The sequence below is a fragment of the Schistocerca americana genome, chromosome 1, assembly GCF_021461395.2.
Source record: "Schistocerca americana isolate TAMUIC-IGC-003095 chromosome 1, iqSchAmer2.1, whole genome shotgun sequence".
In the NCBI taxonomy this organism is placed as follows: Eukaryota; Metazoa; Arthropoda; class Insecta; order Orthoptera; family Acrididae; genus Schistocerca; species Schistocerca americana.
Genome location: NC_060119.1, coordinates 177985550 through 178004079, shown reverse-complemented (window position 1 = coordinate 178004079; position 18530 = coordinate 177985550).

The window sequence follows — 18530 nt, the reverse complement described above, 5'->3', positions numbered from 1 at the left end:
AGCACATTGTACGTGTCGCCACCAGCGCCAACCTTACGTGAATGTTCTGAAAAGCTAATCATTTGCGTATCACAGCATCCTCTTCCTGTCGGTTAAATTTCGCGTCGATAGCACGTAATCTTCGTGGTGTAGCAATTTTAATGGCCAGTAGTGTATACGACCACGTGACCATCGGCACTGTACGGTGGCGCAGTGGCAAAGCGTTCCATGATCTGATGAATCCTGATATCTTCTTCGTCATGCTCATCGGACGACGCGAACCCATCATCTTCCAGGGGAACTGCTTTTTACCACCTGTACTGTGGGACGGAGACAAGCTGGCAGCGGTTCCATTGTGCTCTGGGAAACATTCAAGTGTGAATCCATGCGTTGCGCGGATCTAGTACAATGAACCATAATGGTCAAGGAGTATGATGCACTGTTTGCAGGCCATGTACACCATTTCATGACGATCATGCTTCCTGAAGGCAGTGGCATTTTTTCAACAAGTTAATGCGCCATGTCACAAGGCCAGGAGTGTGATGGAGTGGTTCGAGGAACACAGCGGCGAGTTCCAATTGTTCCAGTTGATGTGCTGGCTCCCTAACTCACCAGATCTCAACCCGATGGAACACATCTGGGATGTGACTGAACGTGGCGCCAGAGCTAATCTCCCCCCCCCCCCCCCCCTCCCCGGAATTTACGGGAATAAGGTGATTTCTATGAGCAGATGTGGTGCCAACTCCCTCGAGCGACCTAACAAGGCCTCACTGCTTCCATGCCACGAAGCGTCGCCGCTATTATCGGTGGCAAATGTAACATTGAGGCTAGTGCGTAGGTGCTTATAATGTTCTGGCTGATCAGTGTATAACTAATCATTCTGGCAGACAGAAGTCGTCAGTGCGTACCTGAGAACGGAGAGCTACGAGGTGTGGCTAGAAAAAAAAACCGGACTAGTACTGGTGAAACAATAAAACGAATGCAATAAGGCTGAAAGTCGCGTGGCCTGTCACGTGACTCTCGCTCCGCCTACTGCTCGAGTTTCATCTGCCTCCTGCACTCAGTCTGCCCGTGGCGTCTGTTTTAAGTAGTTGACGTTTTGTCTGTGCGTCGGAAAATGTTGAGTGTACAGAAAGAACAGCGTGTTAACATCAAATTTTGTTTCAAACTAGGAAAATCTGCAAGTGAAACGTTTGTAATGTTACAACAAGTGTACGGCGATGATTGTTTATCGCGAACACAAGTGTTTGAGTGGTTTAAACGATTTAAAGATGGCCGCGAAGACACCAGTGATGACACTCGCACTGGCAGACCATTGTCAGCAAAAACTGATGCAAACATTGATTGGGTACGAGAGGGACAAACAGTGAATCAGCATTACTACATTAGCGTCCTGGCTACCCTACGTGAGCGAGTACGGAGAAAACGGAACGATTTGTGGAGAAAAAAGTCATGGATCCTTCACCAAGACAATGCCCCAGCTCACAGTGCGTTGTCAGTGAAGACGTTTTTGGCAAAACACAACATTCCCATTTTAGATCATCCACCCTACTCACCTGATTTGGCCCCATGTGACTTTTTTCTTTTCCCTAAAGTCAAGTCAGCTTTGAAAGGAACTAGATTTGAGACTGTTGAAGCAGTAAAAGAAAAAGCGACGGAAGTAATGTATGGACTTACCGAAAATGATCTGCAGCATTGCTATGATCAGTGGAAAATTCGTATGGAGCGGTGTAGAGACCGAGGAGGAGAGTACATTGAAGGAGATAACATGAAATTGTAAATAATTGTAAATAAATGTTTTTTCCAGCATCAGTCCGGTTTTTTTCTAGCCGCACCTCGTACACGGTTAACACAATGCACCAGCTCGGATGTGTGCTATTATGTTGAGCGACGAGCATGCGTTGCAGGTCTGTAACGAGAACAATGGACGCTGGGTTAGGTGTGGCTTCAAGGATGAACACAGGAGACATTTAATTTACTTGTTTATCGATGTTACAAACTAAACCTACTGTTCTGTTATCTGATGTAAGGTGTATAATACATATTATTTCCAAAATGTATTTGAATTGTACAGCGGAATGTGCACTGATATGAAACTTTCTTGCAAGTTAAAACTCTTTGCCACTTGGGACTCGAACACGGACGATTTAACTCAGATATGTTCACTTCTAAATTTCAGTACCCATACATTTGTGGCGAAACTGACAACTGCTGTCACAGTGGTATACTTTAAAGACAGATATTGATCGAAGGTATTCATTTGTAAACAGTCTTGCAATTTTCCGCATAGCTTTTCCTGTTGTGAGACCTGCGTCCTTAATATGCACCACGGTATTTAGCTTTCCGACAGTAATATTGTGCAAGTCATGTATCTTCGAATGCACACACTCTTTAGGTGTCAAGCGGAATTTCTCACCAGCTAGCTGCTTCACTTCGAGCAACTGTAACGATTTGCAATGAGACGGAACAAGTTCTCGGATAGAGGGCGGATACTGGCAGTGTCCCACTCAGAAGAGCCGTCCCGGCATTAACCTCAAACAGTATGGGGAGGTCAGAAGGAGCCTTTGTCTCAGGTAGAGATTCAAACCGTCGTCTTTCCATATGCGACAGCAGCGTCTTAACAGGTGAGGCAAATCGCTCAGCATAAATCTATGCTGACATCCAAGGACAGAAAGAAAACAAAGACAAAGAAAAACACGATGAATCAAATATAATAATAACGAGTACCTAATGCTAAACACCATTTTCTGGCATTAACGTGCCAGTTCGAAGACGTCTAAAATTAGCGTGTTGATCCCTTGAACAATTTGAACTCATCTTTTGTATCTTATCACATTATCATCTCATTTTCTGCTTTCGTTCCTTGTAAGTGTTGAATTCTTCTTTCCATGGCGCGGATCAGAAGTTCATTCAAACCACTACAGTAGCCCGGTACCTGCGACCACTTGTTCCAGGTCGTCATTTTCGAGCAGTATCGACCATTTCCGCTATTTGCAGGACCCCGAGGGTAATGCTTTTTTATCATGCTATTCAGGAGGCCTCACTGCTAACAATTTTTTGTGGTTTTCGAGAGTCCCGCGTAAAATCGCGTACGCTCCACCCACATTTCGTGGTGCTATACGACCACCTAATTTACCTATTTGGTAAAGCAGGCTCTGCAGGTGATTTAACGGAACAAGAAGTACCTGTCTCAGAGACTATGCTGGGTATGGCCACAAGCCACATCATAGAGAGTGGCGGAGAGTTCTTTGTACATCTTAATGTCACCTCTCCCCTTTCCTCTTCCAGTCATGGATAGTGCCAAGGAAGAATAGACGTCATTTCGAATCCCTCCATTTTACATTATTTGTCTTTCTGAGACATATGCGTAGGCGGAACAAAATGATTGACTCTTGTAGCAACGAGCGTTCTCAGAATTTTAAGAATAATTCTTACCGTGATGCACAACGCCTCTCTTGTAGCGTCTGCCAGAGGAGTTGGCCGAGCACCTCCGTAACGCTCTCCACCTTATTAAACGGACCTGTGGCGAAACGGTTTTATCTTCTTTGAGTCACCTCGATTGCCTCTGTCAATCCTATCTGGTAAGGTCCCCATACTGACCAGCAATATTCAACTATCGCTCGAATGGTGTTTTGTAAAATACCTACTTTGTGTGTGGGCAATTTTTTTGACGATTTCTCTAATAGCTATCAATCTACATTTTCTATAACTGATGGTATGTTGTCGTTTCACATTAAATCGCTCCTTAATCTTTACTTAATCTAGCTTCTTCCAGTGGTCCTCCGGCATTCGTGTCATTAAACAACAATATATCTTTCCGCTTCATTATGTGCATTAAAAATTGCAAATTTGTGGTAAGTTCCCATGGGATCAAACTGCTGAGTCATCTGTCCCTAGGTTTACACACTAGTTAATCTAACTAACATACGCTAATGCCGAGGGAGGACGGGAGCAGCCGCGCGAACCGTGGCAACTTGCCCCTGACCGCGGCAATGTGCACTATGTTACTTCCTCTACATACAACGTTATCATTACGGTATCTTCCGTGAACAACATAATGGCACTGCTTCAGGGCCTCGGGCATGGATGTGATGATAGGTTAGTTAGGTTTAAGTAGTTCTAAGTCTAGGGGACTGATGAACTCAGATGTTAAGTTCCATAGTGCTTAGAGCCATTTGAACCATAATGCCACTTCCTGCGCTAGCCACTAGATCATTTATAAATATTATGGACAGTAACTTCCTTGGGTCGTGGCTGAAGTACGTTTATGTCCGAATATTTTTCTGTATGGGTCTCAGCTTCTGGTGGTAGTTATCTACTAGGCTGTAGAGATGATAACTAGCTGAAACAGATGTTTGCCGAAAACTAGTAGTTGGAGAAGGGTAGTGAAACGAAAGTAAATTGTATTGTTTTGGTGTTAAATAAATTGCTTCGTTTTATATGGAAATTTGGCTGTTTTACCTCAGAACTCTGATTCCGAGACTCCTGTTTAGTAAGATATTTCCAAGACACACACACACACACACACACACACACACACACACACACACACACACACACATACACATACAGAAGAAAGCCACTCACACCAGCACACAAACAAACACATACAAAATAAAAAAATAATTCCAGTCCCCGGTTCAGACCGAGGATTTCGTCAGGTTTCCCTTCGTTGTAAGGCAAATGCTGAAACTGCTATAATACTTTCTCCATTACTACCTATTGGGATTACCCGCTACCAGCTCGCCCGGTGTTTGAATGACAAGAACCGATGTTCTTCGGTGTGTCATATCACAAGCAATCATCATGGCAGAGATTGAGAATTACAGCAAAACAAATCAGGAAATTGATCTACGTCAATCAACCGATGTTACCCTTCCAGTGGGGAATGAGGGGGGGGGGGGGGCATTTACATCGCGGAGCAAACTCTCGGGCACGCCACGACTCGACCCGCCTGGAGGATGTGAGCGGCGGCAGGGGATATTTCTTTCGCGACGGGGAAGGAAGAGGAAGTACTTCAACGTGGAAACCTCACATAAGGATCTTGGCAACGAATTCTAGCAAGAAGATAAACTTCCATATACGACCAAAGCAGAAGGCGTTTAATTTAAAACTCCCTAACACTGGCTTCCTTTCCTCGAATGACCAACAACACAGCATTTCAATAAAAATTCTTTGCAGTTAAACATGAAAAAATGAACCAAAAGAATTTTATACTGTACAGCATCAAGAAAAACTCCTCGTTGAAACATAAAGTCTACGAAACACATTACTTTTAATTTTCTACAGCATGTACGTCTTCGTAAAACAAATGTGTGTAGGTTACTTATAATTTCTATAATTTCTTTTGTTTCTTTTTATCGTTAAACGTCACAATAGATTCTGAATGGCAGTAGAACTATATCATTGTTTGGTAAAACCGTTGTATTACTTCAAGATGATGTTCTAACAGTGGCCACCATACTACTCTAGTAAAAAAGAGCTGTTGTTATTATAATCGAACGTTAATTCAACAGCAGCTGAGAATTCTACTTCTCTACTGAGCAGGACTCGCGATAACTTCAGTGACAGGGGATGAGTTACGATAACCATAGCGTCGTTCCACTGTGAAACATATACCCAGCATCCTGCTCGTAAAATACCCTCACATGCAGGTCATCAAAGGCTCGTTGCATTTCTTCCGTGTTCCAGGAATTACATTTTATCATCTTGAATGTGTATACAAAACACTGCATTAAAAAAAAAAAAAAAAAAAAAAAAAAAAACATTGGAGCGAACTGTTGTAGGTCAGATATTTACTTGATTCTATTATAAATTGCCCACTCATGAAGCGAATAAGAGGCTTTCAATAGTCTTCTCAAAGTGGAGAAAAAATGTACAATAAATTTGTATCAAAGCTGAAATAGAAAGGAAAAGAATCCATTTATCCATATCCGGAACTCAATGAAAAGTTTCCGGTCCTAATCAGTCACTTTCAACGGGACTGCAGCCCCACGATGTCCTTGGCGTAGGACTGAAACACCCAGGCGGTGGCAGCAGTATCAGACGTTGTCAACAACGTCATCTTGTTGTTCACTGCACTGCAAGCTATCGTTTTTGACAGTGAAATTTGAGGGAATCAACTCACCAAGAGTGGGAGTGGTTTCAATGACGCCTTTTATGCCACCCCCTGAGGCCTCTTCGTCTCAATTTTGAACGCGTCTGAAATGTTTTCCTCGGCCACCCGTAAGAAAACCGCGCGACTTCAACAGTGAGAGTCGCGGTTCTGACATCCATTGCAAAGGCGCAGAAAGAGAGGCAATGTGGTTAAAACGGGCTGCGACGACCTTCCCATCGTGTGACACATTCACTGTGGTGCTGGGCACAATTATGGTGAACTTTGGTGCCAATGAGACATCACTAACATACCTTACAGCTCACATGAACTTCTTAGCTCTGTCTATGTTTCGACATCATGCTACATGAAGCGTCGCTGAATCCAAGGTCATGTCGGAGGGCGGCAAGCTTCTGCGCCATTACAGAGAAAGTTATAGACACTTTTGAGTCAAATTTCAAACTTATACCTTGGAATGAAATACAATTCCTCCGTTTCGAAAAGGTGAGATTTTCATTTATTGGACAGTATCGTATTCTAACACCAGAAGCTGACAGACAGTACTCGAAGGGGTATGCCATAACCAGACATCAGGTGGGTACTAATGGAAGAGTGCAGTTATCGTGTCAGTTAATGGTTTTAAGACACACTTGGCGCCTAAAATATGTCCGTGGGATATTAACCTACGTGAAATACTGTTATTACTGTGTTTGAGCTATGTATATTATTGGGTGTAGAAAAATTTCCGCTACCAGTCACAATAAAAGATTATTTATTCGTCACATGACCGGTTCGTGGATGGTGAGTGGTCTTATGGCAGAATGGCTGGGCTCTATCAATGCCAGAATGAATAAGGAAAATCGCCAAGTTCTCCTTTTCCTAGACAATGCTACCTGCCACCCGAAAGTAACGTTATCAAACGTGAAATTGGTTTGGTTCCCTCCAGGTCCAACCAGCCTCACACAAACCATGGACAACCAGGTATTTACACAGTCAGGTGTCATTATAGGCGGTTACTAATGCGATCTCTTATTATTAGTGTTGAAGCAGCCGAAAATGCTTTGGCTCATGCACGGTCACTTTCTCTCCTGGATGCAATAAATTGGATTCGCTTGGCAGTAAAGGAAATAAAACCCTAAACTGTCACCAAGTGCTTCAACAAGGCGGGGTTTGGGGGTCAAGAACAAGATGCTTCTGTGGCCATCGAAGTTCAAAAAAATGCAGTAACAATTGCTGAATTAATGAAAATGCTAAACATTTCACGTAGTCCAGATGATTACATTCGAAGTGATGACTTTCTGTCAACTCACTCCACTCTTACTTCAGCAACAGAGAAAATAGAAATCCGCAACACAAAGGATGAGGAAGAAGAAACAAAGGAAGAGGAAGAGGAGAAAAATGATGTACCTAGAAATATTAATTCACCTGAAGAAGCCATTGCATGCATAACTGATGTTATGCAGTTTGTAGCAACACGAATTCTCCCAACTTCTTGGAACTATTCTATGGTGCAAAAAATTGCCTAGAAAAAATTTTTGAACAGGAAATTAAAACAAATTTCACTCCTTGATATATGGCGAAAAAAGTGAAATGTAAAGCAAATAATCTTGGGAATAATATGCATGTACATACAACAATAAACTAATTTAGAGTTCGAGTATAAATATAGAAATGCTGTGTTATTCATCATTTAGTGTAAATAGTCCAGTGATCTATTGTCCAATATACAGTAAATGAACGTTCACATGCTTGAGTGAAGGTATGTAAGTAGAGTATGTGCATAATTAAAAATTTTTGCTGTACTTTTGTTCATGATACCTGACAAATTTTATTTAGCCCAATGAGTTTCGTATAATCTTGAAAACTTCCAACTTTAAAAATTATTTTTCTCCCGACGATTCCTTTTGAGCAAGTTTTACTGTATTTTACTTTCAAGTGAACAATCTGATCTGGAAAAATTATTTTCTCTGTGGTTAATGTAAATATCTGCAAGTGTTCCTGCCAAACTACTGCCCATTGCAAGACCATCTTCTTTTTTACAAATTTTTGTTATTAAAAGTACAATAATTGTGTGACAAGATTGGTTCTAGCAGTTCAGTGAGTTCACATATCTAAGCCTTGGACTTCTTTGTGTGTTTTAATAAGTTGTTTTTAATTATCTGAATAGTGTCACGTATAGGAATGTTGGTGTAAAGGTTTACTATGTCCACTGAAGCAAATTTGGCACACTCTGGTACTGGTAAGTCTTTCATTTGTTCAATAAGTTCATAGCTATTTTTAACTGAAAAATTGTTTTCATAGGTGTAAAAGCTACTGAGAATGTCTTTACGTTTCTTGCTGATAAACTATTCTGGACTGTTTCTTGAGTTGGTTATGAGGCGTATAGGACAATTTTCTTTATGAATCTTTGTTTGCGTACGTAGTTTTGGTGTTGATGGGTTCATGACAAGACTTTTAGAACATCAGACTCAGATAACAGGAAGTCAGAAGATTGAATTTTGTTGATATATTCAGATTCACACATAACAACAACTGAGTGCCTCTTATCAGATTTGACTACCAGAGCCTTGTTGCATATAATTTTCTCTAAATGTTCCTGAGCGGTTTGGAGTCACAGTTATGTGATTTTTGGTTTTGTAAGTTTTTGTGTATAATATTCTTAACTTGCAGCCCAATACTAATCTTTTCATTATCATTTATTTTAAGTGAGTCACATGCCATTTTAGAGTAGACAGTTAATTCTTTGGTATTGTAGTCAGTGAGTATTGGTGGGATATTTTGTTTGAGACCCTTCTCAAGTAATTGAGTTTCATTTCTGTCAAATGTGATGGTGGTTGAATTAATCACTGTATTGTAAAACCTTTTTTCTGGTGTGGAAGGAAATTCTAGTTGTTGCATTTTGTTAGGACTGAGAGCAAGTAATTTCTGATTACGTCTAGTTGCACAACTAGTTGTTATTTGCACGCTTGTTCATTAATGTTATCTACAATACACATAAATTGCATTGGTGTCCAGGAGTTACTTAGTGCCAAGTGGTGTTTGAGCATTTGTTTGTTGTGGGCATCTTTACATTTGTATAAGGATTTGATTTCAGTTTTTAACCAAACAGTTTGATATTTTCACTTTGCTATTTCCGCTGACTTAGTATGGATCCTAGCATTAATTTTAATGTAGTTCGGTATTAGTTTAGAGAAAATGCTGTTTTTGTTAAATGTGATTGCTTAAATGATCTTCATCATCTTGATTTTACATGTTCTGAACGCATTGATGGTTATTAATACCTTGCTATGTAACATTAAGTGACTTTTATCCATATTTAATGCTGCAGAATTCCGTAAATGTTCCTTTATAGGGTGTAGAAGAGATTCCACTACCAGTCGCAATAAAAGATTCGTCACACGACCGGTTTCATGCTTGTGCCCATCCTCAGGTGTTTATACATTCATCTACATGTTTGTATTGCTGGAGATCACTCTTTAAATACAAATAAAATTATTTGATGGTGACTAAACAGATATAAGTCGAGCAATTGTAAGTGGTAAGGAGTCATGCGTCGAAAATATATCTGTACTTACATAAAGAAAAGCGTAATTATTGTAATTACGGTGTGGTGACAGTTTTTCCACTCAGTTGCACATTTGTTATCATTTTCACGTCCATGTTTCAGTTTCTTAAAATTTAACTCATACAGAAACATGTAGGTTATACTCGAAGAACTTATCTGTAGGAAGTACAAGGATGATGGACAAATTGAAAAGCTATTATAAATTGCGAAATTTTTTGATTCACATTATGAAATATTTCATCCACAATTTTGTAAGAGAACTTAGTTCTAGGAAGTACAATGACGTTATACATATGAAATTGCTGAGAACTATTACAAATTACAAAAATGACAGAACTGTTTTGTACCTCACTGTTGTCAGAGAACTTAGATCTAGGAAGTACAATGATATTATATACTTGAAATTTGAAACCTATTACAAATTACGAAAATAACAGTTGAAGCTAGTGTTTACAGTATGACTATTACAAATTACGATTACGACAGTTGAACTGTTGTAAGATTACTACATCGGATTTTCTTAGTATATTACTTTGTCATTAGATATCAAAGGATAATTAGCTTTGTTTTTACATATTTCATGAAATATGTGGGGATAAGATTTGTTAGCAAGCTCCACTTGTTTGTTGAGAATATAGCATGGAGAGTTAGAGCTGTGGATGTAAATTTCTGGCTCTTCAAGCAGATTCATTTTCTTTCCTTTGTTGACAGTGTGTAGTATTTATAGGTTGTCTGTAACGGTTGTGGCTGAGTGACCATGGTCTTTTAGATTCACTGCAGTGTATTTGTCAAAGTTATTTAGCCGGAAGGGGTCCATATGTCACGGTATCTTGTAGTGAAACTCTTTCCAGTTTGGCATACGTAGAACTGTGGGTAACTGTCACATTAAAGCTTGTAAATACCTGATTTGTGGTGTCATTGGTTATTTGTCTTACTGTTGTGGATGATGTGCTGTTGTAGTTTGTTGTTAGGGCTGAAAGAAATTTCAATATCAGTTTTCCGAAAGAGGTTGGCAATTTGGTATGAAATTTTTCTATACCCTATAAATGAACAGTCACCGAGTTCAACAGCAAGCACTATGGATAAAATCCACTTATATATGTTATTCTTCTATAACAGTTCAAAACGTTTGCAGCTAAAATAATATATTCTGTAGTCATTACAGTAATAGTTGACTGTTCTTCTTAGGCCTAAATACGGTCATGCTATTGGTGGTAGTGTCTGTCATTATCTGATCAAGCGCGATTTTAGGATTGGGGTAAAAAATAATGCAACATGTTTTACTCGACAATAATATATTTGACATTTTTGACAGGTTAATGAATCTTCTTTTATTACTTTTGGTTTTAGACCTACCTCTTGTTATGTTCCGTGTGTACAAAAATAAATTTCAAGGCAGGCTGCGACATCAACTGATCAGACCTATAGTCCCAAGGAGCTCTAAAACGTATACAGGCTCGATCTCCGTGATCAACTACAAAATAATACCGATGTCTATAGCATGTTTATCCACCGACGTCACATATTCCGACACTTTAGCACAGCAAACCGTACTAAAAATGATGGGTTTTGGGTAGATCTTCAGTGTGGTCTATCACTTAAATAGCAGTTCGCATCTATAAATTAGAGTCAGCAAATACAGCTACATGTTAAAAAAAGGTTGCTGCTTGGTTTGTTCACGTTATAGACACTGGTGGCCAATGTCCCAGACACAGGAAAGTTCGCTCAATGAAACTTTGATCATTGAACCAAAACAAAATTGTGTTAGTTATCAAAATATGTACGGACTCCTTCTACAGCAGTACGAAACACATTTCACACTGGTGATCTAACTTACCGGTAAAAGCCCAATTTTCAGCAACAATACTTCGATGTGGTAATCAATGAAGCAAGGACGTTTTACACTGCACAGAGGCCTTTTGACGAAATGTCAGTCTCCAACTTTTTCCTCCAAAAACGAAACAATTTTGTTGACCCCAGCTACATAGGGAGAAATGAGCACCGTAATGAAGTAAAAAAAATCAGAGCTCGCATGGAACAATGTAAGCGATCGTTATTCCAACTCGCCTTTAGAGAGTGTAACGGTAGAGGAATAGTATCAAAGTGGTTCGATGAACACCCTGCCAGGCACTTAAGTGTGAACTGCAGAGTATTCATATGAACACAGATCTTTTTATACAGATTTTTAAGAACAAGTAGTCAAAAACGTTATTCTGACAAAGTACCCAATAAATCAACATTATATATATATATATATATATATATATATATATATATATATATATATATATATATATAATTGCAGTATCTGTGATCAGGGCAACGTCAATCATCATGTCATTGCCCCAGCAGTATTCATTTTTTTATATTTTTTGTTTTAAATGGTTTTAAAATATGCAAGGAAGACAGACAAAAGTAAATGACCGGCAGAATATTATAAAAATGCAATACAAATTTTTGCGGTGGGTGCTTTGGGCAGAAAGGCTTTCGAAAATTTTAAAATACCTTATGCACACTTTAAATCAGATTAAAGAGTGTAAATAAATAAATAAACGCCGGCCGGAGTGGCCGTGCGGTTCTAGGCGCTACAGTCTGGAACCGCGTGACCGCTATGCTCGCAGGTTCGAATCCTGCCTCGGGCATGGATGTGTGTGATGTCCTTAGGGTAGTTAGGTTTAAGTGGTTCTAAGTTCTAGGGGACTGATGACCACAGCAGTCCCATAGTGCTGAGAGCCATTTGAATCATTTTTTGTAAATAAACTGGACCCGAGCCTGTGAAGGAAATGTGACTTTTCTCTTGCACATGGAGAAAGATTATCAATGAATTTCTATCGTGTCACAGCAACGAAGTTAAGAAGGATTTCGTTTGAAAAATATATATATATGCAGGGTGTTACAAAAAGGTACGGCCAAACTTTCAGGAAACATTCCTCACACACAAGTAAAGAGAAGATGTTATGTGGACATGTGTCCGGAAACGCTTAATTTGCATGTTAGAACTCATTTTAATTTCGTCAGTATGTACTGTACTTCCTCGATTCACAGCCAGTTGGCCGAATTGAAGGAAGGTAATATTGACATCGGTGCTTGTGTTGACATGCGACCCATTGCTCTACAGTACTAGCATCAAGCACATCAGTACGTAGCATCAACAGGTTAGTGTTGATGACGAACGTGGTTTTGCAGTCAGTGCAACGTTTACAAATGCGGAGTTGGCAGATGCCCATTTGATGTATGGATTAGCACGGGGCAATAGCCGTGGGCATTTGAAAGCTCTTGTCTACGCAACCCCGGTACCAAATGTAGAGACTCTTCGTGCTCGTATTGTGGACGGCAGTGATACAACTCCCCAGCGCTGCATCAGCGCATCAGGGATTCCATGCGACGGAGGGTGGATGCATGTATCCTCGCTAACGGAGGACATTTTGAACATTTCCTGTAACAAAGTGTTTGAAGTCACGCTGGTACATTCTGTTGCTGTGTGTTTCCATTCCATGATTAATGTGATTTGAAGAGAAGTAATAAAATGAGCTCTAACATGGAAAGTAAGCGTTTCCGGACACATGTCCACATAACGTATTTTCTTTCTTTGTGTGTGAGGAATGTTTCCTGAAAGTTTGGCCGTACCTTTTTGTAACACCCTGTATACTCGTACACATCCATCCGCTCGATACAATCTGAAACGAGACTCGTCTGACCAGATAAGATGTTTTCAGTCATGAACAGTCCAGCGTCGGTGTTGACTTGACGAGCCCAGGCGAGGCGTAAGGCTGTGTGTCATGCAGACGTCGAGGCTACACGTGTCGGCCTTCGGCTCCGAAAAAAAAGCGATGTTTCGTTGAGTGGTTCGCCCAATGTCACTTGTTGATGGCGCTGCATTGAAATCTGCAGCAGTTTGCGGAGGGGTTGCACTTCCCCCACGTTGAATGGTCCCGTTCTTGCAGGATCTTTTTCCGCCCGCAGCGATATCGGAGGGTTGATGTTTTACCGGATTCCTGATATTCACGGTACATTCATGAAATGGTCGTAAGTGAAAATCGCCACTTCAATGCTATCTCGGAGCTGCTGTGTGCCATCGCTCGTGCGCCTACTGTAACAACACGTTCAACGCCACTTAAATCTTGATGACCTGCCATTGCAGCAGTAGTAACAGCCTGTTTACATACCTCTTATTTGAATACGGATTGACGTAAATGTACAGACAACCGAATGCTTACAGTTAAGTCCCATAGTGTTCAGAGCCATTTGAAGCGAATGATTACAATTTCAGAAACATTCGATGATTTACTCAAGAGAAAGTGCTTTACAAATTGAGCAGGTAAGTAACGCGTTTGTCCAACTCTGGCCCTTATGCATGCTGTTGTTCGGCTTGGCATTGATTGATAAATTGTTGGATGTATTCCTGGTGGTAGTAGTTACCGAACCGTATCGCGGGAGACATTCGAACTGGTATGTGACCGCTGCCGGGCCGTCTCCACACCCGTCTTCACTGGTCATCGCAACTCAAAATGGCTCAAATGGCTCTGAGCACTATGTGACTTAACATCTGAGGTCATCAGTCGCCTAGAACTTAGAACTACTTAAACCTAACTAACCTAAGGACGACACACACGTCCATGCTCGAGGCAGTATTCGAACCTGCGACCGTAGTAGTCGTGCGGCTCCAGACTGAAGCGCGTAGAACCACTCGGCCACCGCGGCCGGCTCATTGCGGCTCATTTCAGAGGACTCATCACTGAAGACAAATCTACTCCAGTTACTGAACAGTCTGGCTTGGCAACGGAAGACAACAAAACGAAATCTGAAATTTTAAATTTAGCGTTTAAGAAATCTTTCACGCAGGAGGATCGTACAAACATACTGCCATTTGAGTCTCGTACAGATTCCCGTACGGAGGACATAGTGATAAACATACCTGAGGTTGTGAAGCAGCTGAATGGGTTGAAAATAAATAAATCGCCAGGTCCTGATGGGATTCCAATTCGGTTTTACAGAGAGTACTCTACTGCATTGGCTCCTTACTTAGCTTGCATTTATCGCGAATCTCTTGCCCAACGTAAAAAAATGGTTCAAATGGCTCTGAGCACTATGGGATTCAACTGCTGTGGTCATAAGTCCCCTAGAACTTAGAACTACTTAAACCTAACTAACCTAAGGACATCACACACATCCATGCCCGAGGCAGGATTCTAACCTGCGACCGTAGCGGTCGTGCGGTTCCAGACTGTAGCGCCTTTAACCGCTCGGCCAATTCGGCCGGCGTGCACAACGTAAAGTCCCGAGCGACTGGAAAAAAGCGCCTGCATATAAGAAGGTTAGAAGGACGGATCCTCAGAATTACAGACCAATATCCTTAACATCGGTTTGTTGCAGGATTCTGGAACATAATCTCAGTTCGAATATAATGAATTTCCTTGAGACAGGGAAGTTGCTGTCCATGAATCAGCACGGATTTAGAAAGCATCGCTCCTGCAAAACACAACTCGCCCTTTTTTTACATGATATCTTGCGAACCATGGATGAAGCGTATCAGACGGATGCCATATTCCTTGATTTCCGGAAAGCGTTTGATTTGGTGCCCCAGTGCAGACTCCTAAGGTACTAGCGTACAGGATTGGTTCCCAAACATGTGAGTGACTCGAAGACTTCGTAAGTAATAGAACCCAGTACGTTGTCCTCGATGGTGAGTGTTCATCGGAGGTGAGGGTATCATCTGGAGTGCCCCAGGGAAGTGCGGTAGGTCCACTGCTGTTTTCTATCTACATAAATGATCTTTTGGATAGGGTGGATAGCAATGTGCGGCTGTTTGCTGATGATGCTGTGCTGTACGGGAAGGTGTCGTCGTTGAGTGACTGTAGGAGGATACAAGATGACTTGGACAGGATTTGTGATTGGTGTAAAGAATGGCAGCTAACTCTAAATATAGATAAATGTAAATTAATGCAGATGAATAGGAAAAAGAATCCCGTAATGTTTGAATACTCCATTAGTAGTGTAGCGCTTGACACAGTCACGTCGATTAAATATTTGAGGGTAATATTGCAGAGCGATATGAAGTGGGACAAGCATGTAATGGCAGTTGTGGGGAAGGCGGATAGTCGTCTTCGGTTCATTGATAGAATTTTTGGAAGATGTGGTTCATCTGTAAAGGAGACCGCTTATAAAACACTAATACGACCCATTCTTGAGTACTGCTCGAGCGTTTGGGATCCTCATCAGGCCGGATTGAGGGAGGACATAGAAGCAATTGAGAGATTTGTTACTGGTAGGTTTGATCATCACGCGAGTGTTACGGAAATGCTTCAGGAACTCGGGTGGGAGTCTATGGAGGTTTAGGAGGCGTTCTTTTCGTGAATCGCTACTGAGGAAATTGAGGGAACCAGCATTTGAGGCTGACTGCAGTACAATTTTACTGCCGCCAACTTATATTTCGTGGAAAGACCACAAAGATAAGAGAGATTAGGGCTCGTACAGAGGTATATAGGAAGTCATTTTGCCCTCGTTCTTTTTGGGAGTGGAACAGGGAGAGAAGATGCTAGTTGTGGTACGAAGTCCCCTCCGCCACGCACCGTCTGGTGGATTGCGGAGTATGTACGTAGATGTAAATGTAGATGTAGACCGTGCCGAAGCCTTGTCTGGAGACGCCCCAGACAGCTATGGGATACCAACCTGACTGTTACCAGCCACGCGGCCCAACAACAAGAAGTGATGGTCTGTGGTGCCATTTCATTTCATAGTAGAACCCCAGTGGTTTACATCCGTGGCACTCTTGTACAGAAAGGCACTTTGGGCGTACGTTTCAACATGATTATGCCCTCCCACATACGGCGAGAGTTTGCTACTGTTTGTCTTAGCGCTTGCCAGTCTCTGCCTACGTCGATTTGTATCTCTGTCGGATAATTTCTTCGTAGTGCGTCCTTGTTATTGACTTATAAGGAACCCATTGAGAGAAGATTCATTTGAAAGTGTGTTAACAATTATGATAGAAAAAGTATTAGCTGCTAATGACTCACCACATGCATCAGGAAGGCGACAGAAAATGAGAGTCCGAGAGGTACAGACATCAATTTTCTATGGAATATATACGTATTACACCAAGTATTACAGATATATATCATAGGTTCTCACCATCAAGATCGGAGGCGAACTCCTTGGGAGTTACAAACCGTGTAAGACGTTCAGCTAGGTACACACTCTCAAGGAATGTATATAGAATCATATTGGTGTAACGGGGTGACGAGAACTCATGGAATGTGGTGGCATGCAGTCGATTGTGAAACAGTCCATCGTGAAGCTTATCGTGAAACTGGCTATCCTTTAAGGCGTAGCTGCAGATAGTGCTCTAATGTGTTTTATAGGCACGGAAATAACAAACATCCAGAGGCTGAATTTGTCCGGTGGTTTCAGGTAATATGAATTTCGATTACACACTTTTCAGAAAGGATAGATTGCTCTAAAGATGATTTTTTTATATGTAGACCAGGAACCAAGCAAAAATAGATTATTCTGAACAGCTACTGGCCAAAAGCAATGGTCATATCATTGTAATTCTGTTTCACCAATTTTCCCACTGTTGCTCGCCGGGCGTAAATACTCCCTACAGCCCTTGAAAGTGCACGCGCACGAGAAAGAATCGCATGAGGCAAAACAGTTCCAAATTCTCGCAACATAATAAATAACTTTCCAGCAATTTACCATCCAGATTAACAGTCCACATAATTATACACGAATGCTTAAGGCATTGATGTTGATCTTGATACAACTCTCTTTGTGCCTGTAACAGCCTGGATTCCTTTCGCATCCATTTGCTCTTCTAATCCCGTTGGTCGGAGATGAAAACAAATTCCTTACTGAACGATGGGACAAGTGCTTTTATCTCATCTAGAAATTTTCAGGCCGAATCCGCAGTTTATTGTGCATCGAGCAGTTGACGCTTTATTTGAAATTTCTTCCAATACTATAGCAATGTTTGAAGTTATGCAATCATCCACTCCTTCCCTTGAAATCATTTTAATCTATGTTGCGCGCGATCTGATATGCTTAACATAGTGAGTCACTATCATGCACCTTGTATCAAGCATCCAGTTGTTGTAACAAGCCGGCAAGAATAGCCGAGCAGCTCTAGGCGCTCCAGTCTGGAACCGGGCGGCCGCTACGGTCGCAGGTTCGAATCCTGCCTGTGGCATGGAGAGTGTGTGATGTCCTTAGGTTAGTTAGGTTCAAGTAGTTCTAAGTTCTAGGGGACTTATGACCTCAGAAGTTAAGTCCCATAGTGCTCAGAGCCATTTGAACCATTTTGTTGTAACAAGTGCGACTTGTCCTCCCTTGAATATCGGTAGTTTTTATTATTCACTACACGCCCTTATTGCCGCGGAGTTATTCGCAATCTGCTCATAAATGTTTTTTTACTCTGCTGCGGATGATCTTCCATGTACGTAATTATGTTTAGTACCTGCTCCTTGGAGAACGATTTATTGGAGACGGGATTTGCATTTTGCGACCAAGCACTCAAGGGGTTGCTACTTAAAATGTAATTTGGAAAATGATACAGACATTTTAGACATGTAAATAACATTGTGAAACTTCATCAGTGTGTGTTTTTTTGGATGTAGGTGCGAGGTTAGGTGGTAGGTGGGTGGGTGAGTGTTTCTGATGAAGGTAACGTATTTTTGAGAAATTATAAAGATATTTTAGATTTGTGGTAAGATCTTATGGGACCAAACTGCTTAGGTCATCGGTACCTAACCTTACACACTAGTTAATCTAACTTAAACTAACTTATCGCTATGGACAACACACACACCCATGCCCGAGGGAGGACTCGGACCTCCAACGGGAAGAGCCACGCGGACCGTGACAAGACGCCCCAGACTGCTCAGCATATTTTAGATA